The sequence below is a fragment of the Carcharodon carcharias genome, chromosome 17, assembly GCF_017639515.1.
Source record: "Carcharodon carcharias isolate sCarCar2 chromosome 17, sCarCar2.pri, whole genome shotgun sequence".
NCBI classification, from domain to species: Eukaryota; Metazoa; Chordata; class Chondrichthyes; order Lamniformes; family Lamnidae; genus Carcharodon; species Carcharodon carcharias.
The window spans coordinates 4,459,055-4,470,096 of NC_054483.1; the positions used below are offsets into that span (position 1 = coordinate 4,459,055).

Genomic DNA, 11,042 nt, shown 5'->3' on the forward strand with positions numbered 1-11,042 from the left:
TGCTTCAGGATTACCAATGTAGGTCTGAGGTCTGCAATCCTGCAGCCACTTGCTTCAGGATTACCGATGTGGGCCTGAGGCCTGCAGTCCTGCAGCCACTTACCTCAGGATTACCAATGTAGGTCTGAGGCCTGCAGTCCTGCAGCCTTTGCCTCAGGATTACCGAAATGGGCCTGAGGCCTGCAGTCCTGCATCCACTTACCTCAGGATTAGTGATGTAGGCCTGAGGCCTGCAGTCCTGTAGCTACTTGCCTCAGGATTAGCGATGTAGGCCTGAGGCCTGCAGTCCTGCAGCCACTTGCCTCAGGATTACCAATGTAGACCTGAGGCCTGCAGCCACTAATTTTTGCAATTTTGTGTTTTTGCATTCTACTTCTGCTTTCCTGGCGATGTTAAGTCTAGCATGAATATGTAAAGTTATTTTGTATTAAATCTTACTTAGTAGACATTAGCCCAGCTATGATTGCGCTTTGATTAATAAATCAATTACAATTAGTAGTGACCTGTTTTCCCAGGCCTTGTTTGTTCATCCTGGCCATGCACAGCTGGTACTTAGACTACATCTTTGTTTTCTATCTTTCAAGCTAGAACACTAAAATAAGTTGTCTTTTGTTTGTCTGAAGTCCTTTCCCTTACTACGTTTAGAGACCCTTGGACAACAGGCCAGGATGATGAGTGACCTAGTATGGCCACCTCGTATGGTGACCAGAAGAAGTAGTTTGACTGATGGATGTAACACTTGAAGGATGACAGACAGGAAGACACTATCAAAAGATGCTTAAGCAAATTGGATATTGCGAAGTCTGCACGACCTTTCAGTACCTGTGAGAAGAATCGACGTGGACTGAGGCTTGTTTTGGGAAAGGGCTGCACCAGTCCTCGGAAGGCTGGATTGGAGCCAGAAATGTGGCTTAAAGGGACACTGCTTTCAAGGACGCGCTGCTGCAGCCGTCGTGGAATAGTCACCACTGAAGACGGGAGGAAAGGCCAGGAATGGAGTGACTGACCGTAGTGCCCACCTGGAGGTTACTCAGTGACTTGGTAACGTATGTACCATGGAGATGGTAACGTATGGACCAATTTAGGCTGCTGTCCTGGAACAGACTAAGTTGGGGTTATCCATTTTGGGGAGCTGTCATGGAACAGACCAAATTGGGGCTATTCTTTGTGTTTGGAAGAGAATTTAATCTGCCTTTCTTTTTTCTTCTGATATATATAAAATGTTTTCTCCTTTCAATAAAGTTGCCTTTCTTTCTTTTACTTATTTTTCTCTTTTTGTTAGATATTATCAGTTATACTAGTCATATCATTATTATTATTTTATTCTTATAATCATTATTCAATATTCAATACAATTGTTGTTTTAACACACTTAACACATGGTCACTGATTCCTGTTACCCCCCAGAGTAGAGTTCCAAATCTAAGTGAGACTCTGAAAAGCCCCTCCCTACAGATTATTACTGAGCCAACCTGGAGCTGGAAGACAACCATAGATGACGCTATAGAGAAGTATTTTAGAGCTAAGTTACCCTTGAAAGGGGGTTGGCGGGGGGAAGGATTTGACTCATTGAGCTGTCGTACAATCCAGTCTTTGAGGCAGAACTCTGGATGGGGAGATAAAGGCAAAAAACACTGCGGACGCTGGAAATCTGAAACAACTAAAAACGCTGGAAAAGCTCAGCCAGTCCAGTAGCATCTGTGGAGAGAGAGAGAGAGAGAGACAGAGTTCACGTTTTGAGAACGACAGACTCGAAACGTTAACTCTGCCTTTCTCGTTCCGCAGATGCTGTCAGACCTGCTGAGCTTTTCCAGCGTGTTTTTGTTGTTGTCTGGATGGGAAGGTCTGGCTGTGAGCCAGGGCTGCACAAAGCAGCCTGGCGGTCGGCAATACAGGAGGGATGCGGGAGATTAGAGAGCCGGGTGATGGGAATACAAGTAAGTTGTAAGGGATCAGGAGCTGGAGGAGTATAAAACTAAACTGGCCGATAAAGAGGATAGATTGTTCCGGAAAGAAGAAGAATTGGCAAAACTTTTCAGAGAAAAGGAAGGTCCGTGTGCAGTCGTAGAACGTACCCTGGCTCAGCTCCAAGTGGAGAAGGAAGGGAGAAGGGAGGGACAGGGAAAGCTATGCTACTGTTGGGCAGGAGAGGTGGAATATATTAAAAACCAGGGCGTAGACTCGTGTGGAAACTGAGGAGCTTTGGAAAAGACAAATGAGGACCTGGGAACCGAGTCAGAGAGGGTCAGGAGGGAATGGGTTGTAAACGCCACAGTATGTTAAAATGCTGATGGAAAAGGCAATACAAAGAGGAAAAAGCTGGTGTGTAAGTTTTTGTTTGTGTGATCTAAAATTTGGGCAAAATCGAAGCAGATTCTTTATCTTGGGCACTTAAAAAATATCGCCAGTTTGAAAAGACTCAGTATTTTTCCTTTGGCTGGAGAGGAGGGAGGGATTTAGATTCCTGAGGCATTAGGATCGATTCCGGGGAAGATGGGACCTGTACAAGCTGGATGGGTTGTACTCCAGTGGGACTGGGACCAATACCCTCAGAGGGGTATTCGCTAGTACTGGTTAAGGGGGTGTTTAAACTAGAGTGGCAGGGGGATGGGAACCTGAGCAGGGAGACACAAGAGAGGGAAACACAGGTAGGAATGAAAGACGGAGAAGCAGAAAGCAAAAGTGGGAGGCAGAGGAAACAAGGGCGAGCAGCGAATAGGGCCATAGTACAAAAAAAATGTGTACAAATGTTAAAGAGACAAGTCTAAAGGCACTGGATCTGAAAGCATGGAGCATTCTCTACAATGTAGATGCATTAACAGCGCAAATAGATGTAAACGGGTACGATGTGATTGTGATTACAGAGACATGGCTGCAGGGTGACCAAGGCTGGGAACTGAATATCCAAGGGTACTCGATACTTAGCACGGACAAAGGAAAAGGAGCTGGGGTGGATTTGTTAGTTAAAGATGAAATCACGATAGTGAGAGAGGATTATGGCTCAGAAAATCCAGATGTAGAGTCAGTCTGGGTGGAGCTAAGAAACAACAAGGGATGGAAAACATTAGTGGGAGTTGTCTATAGGTCTCTAAACAGTAATGATAAGGTAGGAGATGGCATTAAACAGGAAGTTAGAGATACATGTAACAAGGGTGCTACAGTAATCACAGGTGACTTTAATTTACATATAGTCTAGGCAAACCAAATTAGCAATAATACAGTGATGAGTTAATTCCTGGAGTGTGTACGAGATGATTCTTTTAGACCAGTATGTTGAGGAACTGACCAAGCAACAGGCTATCCTGCATTTGATATTGTGCAATGAGAAGAGATTAATTAATAATCTTGTTGTGCGGGTCCTTTAGGGAACAGTGACCATAACATGATAGAATTCTTCATTAGGATGGAAGATGAAGTAGTCCGATCTGAAACTAGGATCCTAAATCTTAACAAAGAAAACTATGAAGACATGAGGCTAAGATAGCTTGGGGAACTTCACTAAAAGGGATGACAGTGGATAGGCAATAGCTGATATTTAAGGAATGAATATATGCATTGCAAATATTCCTTTCTAGCGCAACAACACAACAGGAAAAGTGGCCCAACCATGGCTAACAAAATAAATTAAGTATTAGATACAAAGAAGAGTCATATAAAGTTGCTAGAAAAAGTAGCAAGCCTGGAGATTGGGAGCAGTTTAGAATTCAGCAAAAGAGGACCAGGAGATTGTTCAAGAGGGAAAAATAGAGTATGAGAGTAAAGCTGCAAGGAACATAAAAGCAGACTCTAAAACTCTCTGTAAGTATGTGAAAAGAAAAAGCTTAGTGAAGATAAATGTAGGTCCCTTACAGTCTGAAACAGGAGAATTTATAATAGAGAACAAAGAAATGGCACAACAATTAAACAACTACTTTAGTTCTGTCATCACAGAGGAAGATACAAATAACTTCCTAGATATACTAGTGAGAAGGAGGAATTGAAGGAAATTAGTATTAGAAAACAATAGTGCTGGAGAAATTAATGGGATTGAAAGCCAATAAACCCCAGGGCCCGATAATCTATACCCCAGGCTACTAATGGAGGTGACCGTGGAAATAGTGGATGTGTTGGCTGTCATCTTCCAAAATTCTGTAGGTTCTGGAACAGTCCCAGTAGATTGGAGGGTAGCACATGTAACCCCACTATTTAAAAAAGGAGGGAGGGAGAAAACAGCAAATTACAGACCGGTTAGTCTAACCTCAGTAGTAGGGAAAATGTTACAATCTATTATAAAGGATGTGATAACGGGACACTTAGAAAATATCAACAGGATGAAAAGCCAGCGAGGATTTATGAAAGGGAAATCATGTTTGACAAACCTACTGGAGTTTTTTGAGGAGGTAACTAGCAGGATAGATAAGGGAGAACCAGTGGATGTGGTGTACTTGGATTTTCAAAAAGCTTTTGATAAAGTCCCACATAAGAGGTCAGTGTGTAAAATTAAAGCACATGGGATTGAGAGTTGGTTAGCAGACAGGAAACAGTGAGTAGGAATAAATGAGTCTTTTTCGGAGTGGTAGGCGGTGACTAGTGGGGTACCTCAGGGATCAGTGCTTGGGCCCAGTTATTTATGATATATAACAATGATTTGGATGAGGGAACCAAATGTAATATTTCCAAGTTTGTTGATGACACAAAACTTGGTGGGAATGTGAGTGATGAGGAGGGTGTTAAGAGGCTTCAAAGCACTTTAGACAGGTTGAGTGAGTGGGCAGATACTGTATTAAGTGGATACGTGTGAAGTTATCCACTTTGGTATGAAAAACAGAATTATAGAGTATTGGGAGATGCTGATGTACAAAGGGACCTGGGTGACTTTGTACACCAGTTACTGAAAGTAAGCATGCAGGTGCAGCAAGCAGTTAGGAAGGCAAATAATATGTTGGCCTTCATTGTGAGAGGCCTTGAGTACAGGAGCAAGGATGTCTTACTGCAGCTGTACAGGGCCTTGGTGAGACCACACCTGGTGTATCGTGTGCAGTTTTGGTCTCCTTACCTCAGAAAGGATATACTTGCCATAGAGGGAGTGCAGCAAATGTTCACCAGATTGATTCCTGGGATGGCAGGATTGTCGTGTGAGGAGAGATTGGGCTGACTAGGCCTGTATTCACTGGAGTTTAGAAGAATGAGAGGGGATCTCATTGAAACATATAAAATTGTGACAAGGCTGGACAGACTGGAAGCAGGGATGATGTTTCCTCTGGCTGGGGGGTGGGGGGGGTGTCTAGAACAAGGGGTCACAGTCTCAGGATACAGGGTGGGCCATTTAGGACTGAGATGAGGAGAAACTTCTTCACTCAGAATGTGGTGAACCTGTGGAATTCTCTACCACAGAGGCTGTGGAGGCCAAGTCACTGAATATATTTAAGAAGGAAATAGATAGAGTTCTAGATTCTAAAGGCATCAAGAGGTATGGAGAGAGAGCGGGATTATGGCGTTGAGATGGAGGATCAGCCATGATCATAGTGAATGGTGGAGCAGGTTCGAAGGGCTGAATGGCCTACTCCTGCTCCTAGTTTCTATATTTCTATGTAACCAGAGCACATGGCAGTGCCTTTGTCCTGTATCTCTCAAAAAGAAAGAGTTGACTTCATCACTGGCCCCTCCGAGAATCTTTGCCCTGCCCTCTTTTACAGCAGCGTGAAATTTAAAACAGGAAATGCTTGGAATGCTCAGCAGGTCTGGCAGCATCTGTGGAGAGAGAGAAGCAGAGCTAACGTTTCGAGTCCGTATGACCCCTGGGTTGTTGAAGCTTGCGTTACTTAACGCCCGAAAGGAAGAGAAAAAGTCTTTTGTTACAGCGTCAGATGCGCTGAAAGAAGAACTGAAACCGTGGACCAGAGCAGTTTGAGACAGGGTGAGTTGGTGTGCTTGGATAGAGAGAGAGAGAGAGAGAGAGAGAGACGGGTTGAGTATGTGGCGGTGCACAGCACTGGGATCGTTGTATGTCTCTTGGAATGCCGGTAATCCTGGGGTGGATTGGTAAATTGAAGGATGGAGCTCCTGTTGGAATCCACGTGGAAAGCATTGAATCCGGAAACTGTGACTGAGGAAGGAGGCATGACTGTGCAAGCAAGTTCTGGGAGACACCTTATCAAACACCAGGGGGGTGGAATGTTACATTCCCCTGCTGGCGGGTTTTAGGCGGTGAGGGGGGGAGGGGGTTTTGTGGGTTTGTGGGGGTGGGGGGTTGGGGGGGGCGGGGGTGGTGGGGGTGACTCTAACATCTTGTGGAGGGCCTGGCCGCCGGGTACCTGCTCACCCCACAATTTCACGGTGGGGACGGGCAGGGCCGAGGCTGGCTGAATTGAGGCCTTTCAATGGCCACTGATTGACCGCTTAAGGACCATTCCCCACACCACCCCCCCACCCCCCACCCCCAGCCTCAATTTTCAGGCTGGTGGGAGGAGTTGAGGGGTGGCGGGGTAAATTAACGCTGTTCAGGCCTCTCAGGAGGGAAGGGTGGGAGGGGGTGGGGCGGGGGGGGGTTGGCGGTGAGGCCTCCATCAGCAGCCTCCTTTCAGCATCGGGCCTGACCTCTGCGGGGGCTCCCTCAGGACCACTCCCCCCGGCTTCTCCACTGACACCCTAACACCCCTCTGTCCACGTCCCCCCTGGCCTCACCTACCCTTCCTGCCCTGAGACCCCCACGTTTACCCGCTCCTGGCCTCTGGGACTTAGGCCCTTGGGCTGGCTTGTAGCCCCAGCGCTGTCCACTGCAGCTTCTGACGCTGTAGGGACGAGAGAGCTACTGGCAATAGCACTGACCTCCTTACGTAAGGAATGATGTAAACTGTCAGAAGCAGTTCAGAAAAGGTTTACTGGACTAATACCAGGAATGGGTGGGTTGTCTTATTTGGAAAAGTAGGACAGCCTAGGCTTGTAGCCACTGGAGTTTAGAAGAGCAAGAGGTGGTTTGATTAAAAGCTTTAAAATCCTGTGGTGAGGGGGGACGGGGGGGATCTTGACAGGGTGGATGTGGAAGAATCTTGTGGGAGAATCTAGAACCAGGGGTCACTGTTTAAAAATAAGGGGTCGCCCATTTAAGACAGAGATGAGGAGAAATGTTTTCTCTCAGGGGGCGAAGGAACTCTCTTCCTCAAAAGGCGGTGGAAGCAGAGTCCTTGAATATTTTTAAGGTAGGGCGAGGTAGGTTCTCGTTAAACGAGGGGGTGAAAGGTTATTGGGGGTGGTGGAGGCGGGAGTGTGGGGTTGAGGTGACAGTCAGATCAGCCATGATCTTATTGGATGGAGGAGCAGGCTCCTGCTCCTAATTCGTACGCTGGTATTGGCCGGCAGCGCTCTGAGGCGGGTCTTCCTCTTGAGTGATGGGGCAGAAGTCCCGCCTCCGGCCAAGGAACGCCCAATGGAGCAGGGCTTCAATTGAAATGGCTGCGGGGCGGCCAGTACAGTGGGGGGGTGGGGGTGTGGGGGGAGCTGCGGTGGAGGGAAACTCCACCATCCGGAATATCCCGGCCCAGGATGGAAGTGGGACGCAGTGGAAGAAGGGAAGAGAAGCGCACGGGCTGTCCTCCTACACCACCATCCGAGGTGTCGACCGAGACCTCTCTCCGACAAACCACAGCGACTACACCCGACCCGCATTCACAGCGCGGTTCCTCACATTTTCCTTTAGCAAGCACCCAACCCCACCCCGCACAACGCAAATGTAGGGGATCTCCTAGGCTGCCCTGAGGTCGAGGGGGGGTTGACATTGTCCGGCAAGGCAGCTCTGATTTTCACCCCACCTCCTCCCGCTATTGCCTGACACCGTCACTTGGTGTTCGGGGAGGGGGGGGTGCGGGGGTGGGGGTTACATTTAATTCTTCCGCAACATTCCTCCTGCCTGTCGATCCACCAGTTCACGTGACCATAAAACGGCCTGAGGAATTCGGAGGACTTTGACCCTTTAAGCCTGGGAGAGGCCAAGAGTGGGAGCCATTGCAACTAGTGAGCTCGACATGGAGTTGGGCTGACTATTCAGTCAACCGAGTACGTGTGGATGTCCAGGTGGGGCTGGGGTCCACACGTCTACCCATTGCTGCCTCGGCACACCCACTCCTGCCAGTCAGGGCCCTCCCACGAGGAATAGATCGGAGAGGCTGGGACTGTTCTCCTTAGGGAAGAGGAGGCCGAGAGGGGATTTGATCGAGGCGTTCAAAACCACGAGGGGTCTGGGCAGAGTCGAGAGGGAGAGACCGTTCCCGCTGGCGGGAGGATCGCGAACCAGAGGGCACCGGTTTAAGGTGATTGAGGGAAGGAGCAATGGCGGCATGAGGAGAAACTTGGCTGCACAGAGGGTGGTCAGCGCCTGGAATGCGCCTCCGGACAGCGTGGGGGGAGGGCAGGCTCAATCGAGGCCTCGGCAAAGGAGTCGGAGAGTTACTTGGAAAGGAAGAACGCGCAGAGGTGGGGGGGGGGGGGGAGAAGACGAAGGGGAATGGCGCTGGGAGCATTGCTCTTTGGGAGAGCCGGCCCAGACATGATGGGCCGAATAGCCACCTCCTGTGCCTCTGTAACCGCTCAGTGATTGGGTTGAGCTTCCGTGGTGATGACCCCCTCCCCCCAACCACACCTGACCACCACCCCGCACCCCCACCCCCCCTCCTCCTCCCTCACACCCCCCACCGCCCCCCCCTCCCCAACCAGCCAGATTCACAGAAACAGTCTCGGGGTTTTCGAGGAACAGCGTTCCAGGACCACATCAGGGGGTCCTCAGCCAGAGGGGCCAGACCCCCATGCTGCAGGAGAAAGCAAGACATTTCGCCTAGGAGCTTAAAGAAGGAGGCAGCCCTTCCCCAACCCCCACCCTCTCACACCCTCTCCCCGGATGTTGAGTACTAATCTTTTCTTCACCAGGCAGAGGAGGGAACAGGATCATGAGGGAGGTTGAAAGGCAAACGAAAGAGGAAGCTAACTTTCATTTATCTTGCAGCATCTGGACAGCAGGCAGTATCTCCACACCCACCCCCCTGCCCCCGCACACACACACACACACACACACACACACACATCCTGTTTCGTGGGTTTACTAAGCGTCACTGCTGCCTGTCTGCGCTGGCTGCTGTTGGCAGGCACTGAAATAGTAGCAGGAGGCCCCCCCACCCCCCCCAACCCCCCCCACCGCCCCCCCCTCCCTTTGATTCACTCCCTCCACTGCCACATAGAGCATCAGAGACCATCGGAGCCAGCTTGCCCCAGACTCAAGAGCCGCTCGCAGCACCAAGCTCCAGTCCGTCCCTTGGCATTCTGCAATAAAAATCTAGCCGTTCCTTTCCCTGCTTTTTTCTGCTAATTGTATCCTGTTGCCTCTTCCCCACACCGCCCCCGGCCCCCCGAGTATCACTCCCTCCGAGCAGTTCCTCAGCACTTTAAAAGCTTGGCGTTTGCATAGCGCCTTTTTGTGACCTCAGGGCGCCCCGAAGGGCTTCCTGGCCGCTGTAGAAGGTTCTTGAGGTGTGCTCACCGTTGCAATGTAGGAACCACAGCAGCCAGTTTACTCACAGTAAGGTCCCACAATCGGCAATGAAATAAAACAGCAACAACTCATATTTGTACAGAGGCTTCAACCTCGTGGAACGCCCCAGAGTGCTTCACAGGAGCGCTATGAACCAAAGTGAAAGACTAGGTTATCTGTTGGCCTGGAGCTAAGTATCGGCTCGAATCCCCCCCCTGCCCTTCCTCCGATAGTATCCACTTGAGAGGGCAGATGGGGCCTCAGGTGAGCAGCTCACCAAGGACATGGCACCTCTGATAATGCAGCACTCCCTCGGCGCTCCACTGCAGTGCCAGCTGAGATTGTGTGCTCATTCCTGGAGCGGGATTTGACCCCACAACCTTCTGGATCAGAGGCAAGAGTGCCGGCATTTTGTCTGATCGTAGCATCCAACTTGCTCGACTCAGCTCGTTCAGCATCGAGTGGAGATTGACTTTATCGTCCCCTGGTTGGTATTACTTAGTGCATTGCCTTTGTCAGGGGATTGATGCTCTTGTCTCTTGAGTATTCTGAGCACTTTTCAGTCACTGATAAAAGGCTCCTGTCTCCACATACTATAGTTCCATATAAATGCTCCCACCTTTGTCCTTTTTGAATAAGTTTTGAATTAATGTTTGGTTTCCAAAGAGAATTCACCGGATTTTCCTCCCCTCAGCCAGCAACTGATCTGATCGAGATGAGTCATATACCACCTCTGTCTCAGTGCAGACAGCAGTGGGAAAGAGACAGAGCGGTGTGAGGTACATTCCAAAGGCTGGGACAGGATGTGAGACCGTGTCCATGTCTGCTTCCACTTCTTGTTTTAAATAATCTTCTCAGAATTAACTGTTTCAACACATGTTTGTGGATTTGCAGTGCTGTGAGGTGGGAATGTTCCACTTCCGTAATGTATTGAAAATCGCAATGTGCATTTTGCCCACTTGAGGATATCATACACACATGTACCAGCAAAGGGAGTCTGCTGGGAAGAAATAAAGAAGGCTCCATGTTTAACAGCACACACAATTCTACTTCTGGCTGAATATATAACTTTCTGTCTCAAGGACTTCACATCTTCAAAGCTGGTAACCTGCAGTGTGATGCATCAGTGGCAGATCCATGACATCTGTGTTAATGGTATGTTAATTACATTAAGATGCACAGATGAGGGGAATAGTTGAATTAAGTAGCTAGAGCACTCATAAAGAGAGACCGCTGGGGCCCCGGGGCAGTAGGTAGAAGGTAGAAATATGTAAAGCTGCATTCTGTAAATAAACCAACTATCAAGGAAATTATTACTGTTGAAGGCACCAACTTGTGCCCAGGCTCTGGTACCTTGCTCCTATACAGTGACAGTCAGTCCCTCCGCGTACAGTCCACTGAGTGCTTACAGGGGTGCAGTCACTCAGGCGCAGGCTGATCCTCACTCGATTGTCCTCTGGGCTGGGCAAGGATCAACCAACCCTTCCAACGGTTGGCTTTCCTCTTTCTTTAGCCCAAGTGTTTCCTGTATCACAACTGCTGCCCC

At 49.0% G+C, this 11,042-nt stretch overlaps 1 long non-coding RNA gene across 4 annotated transcripts; it reads left to right on the forward strand.

Annotated features, from left to right (window-relative positions):
• The first annotated feature begins 1,483 nt into the window (after positions 1–1,483).
• Positions 1,484–10,533, forward strand: LOC121290136. 4 transcript variants are annotated; one of them, XR_005945715.1, is made up of 3 exons: positions 1,484–1,511; positions 5,716–5,896; positions 10,191–10,533. It is a non-coding gene; the product is annotated as an uncharacterized LOC121290136 (long non-coding RNA). The 4 variants fall into 4 exon arrangements; XR_005945713.1 differs by lacking the exon at positions 1,484–1,511 and adding an exon at positions 1,812–1,937; XR_005945712.1 differs by lacking the exon at positions 1,484–1,511 and adding an exon at positions 2,061–2,322.
• The last annotated feature ends 509 nt before the right edge of the window (positions 10,534–11,042 follow it).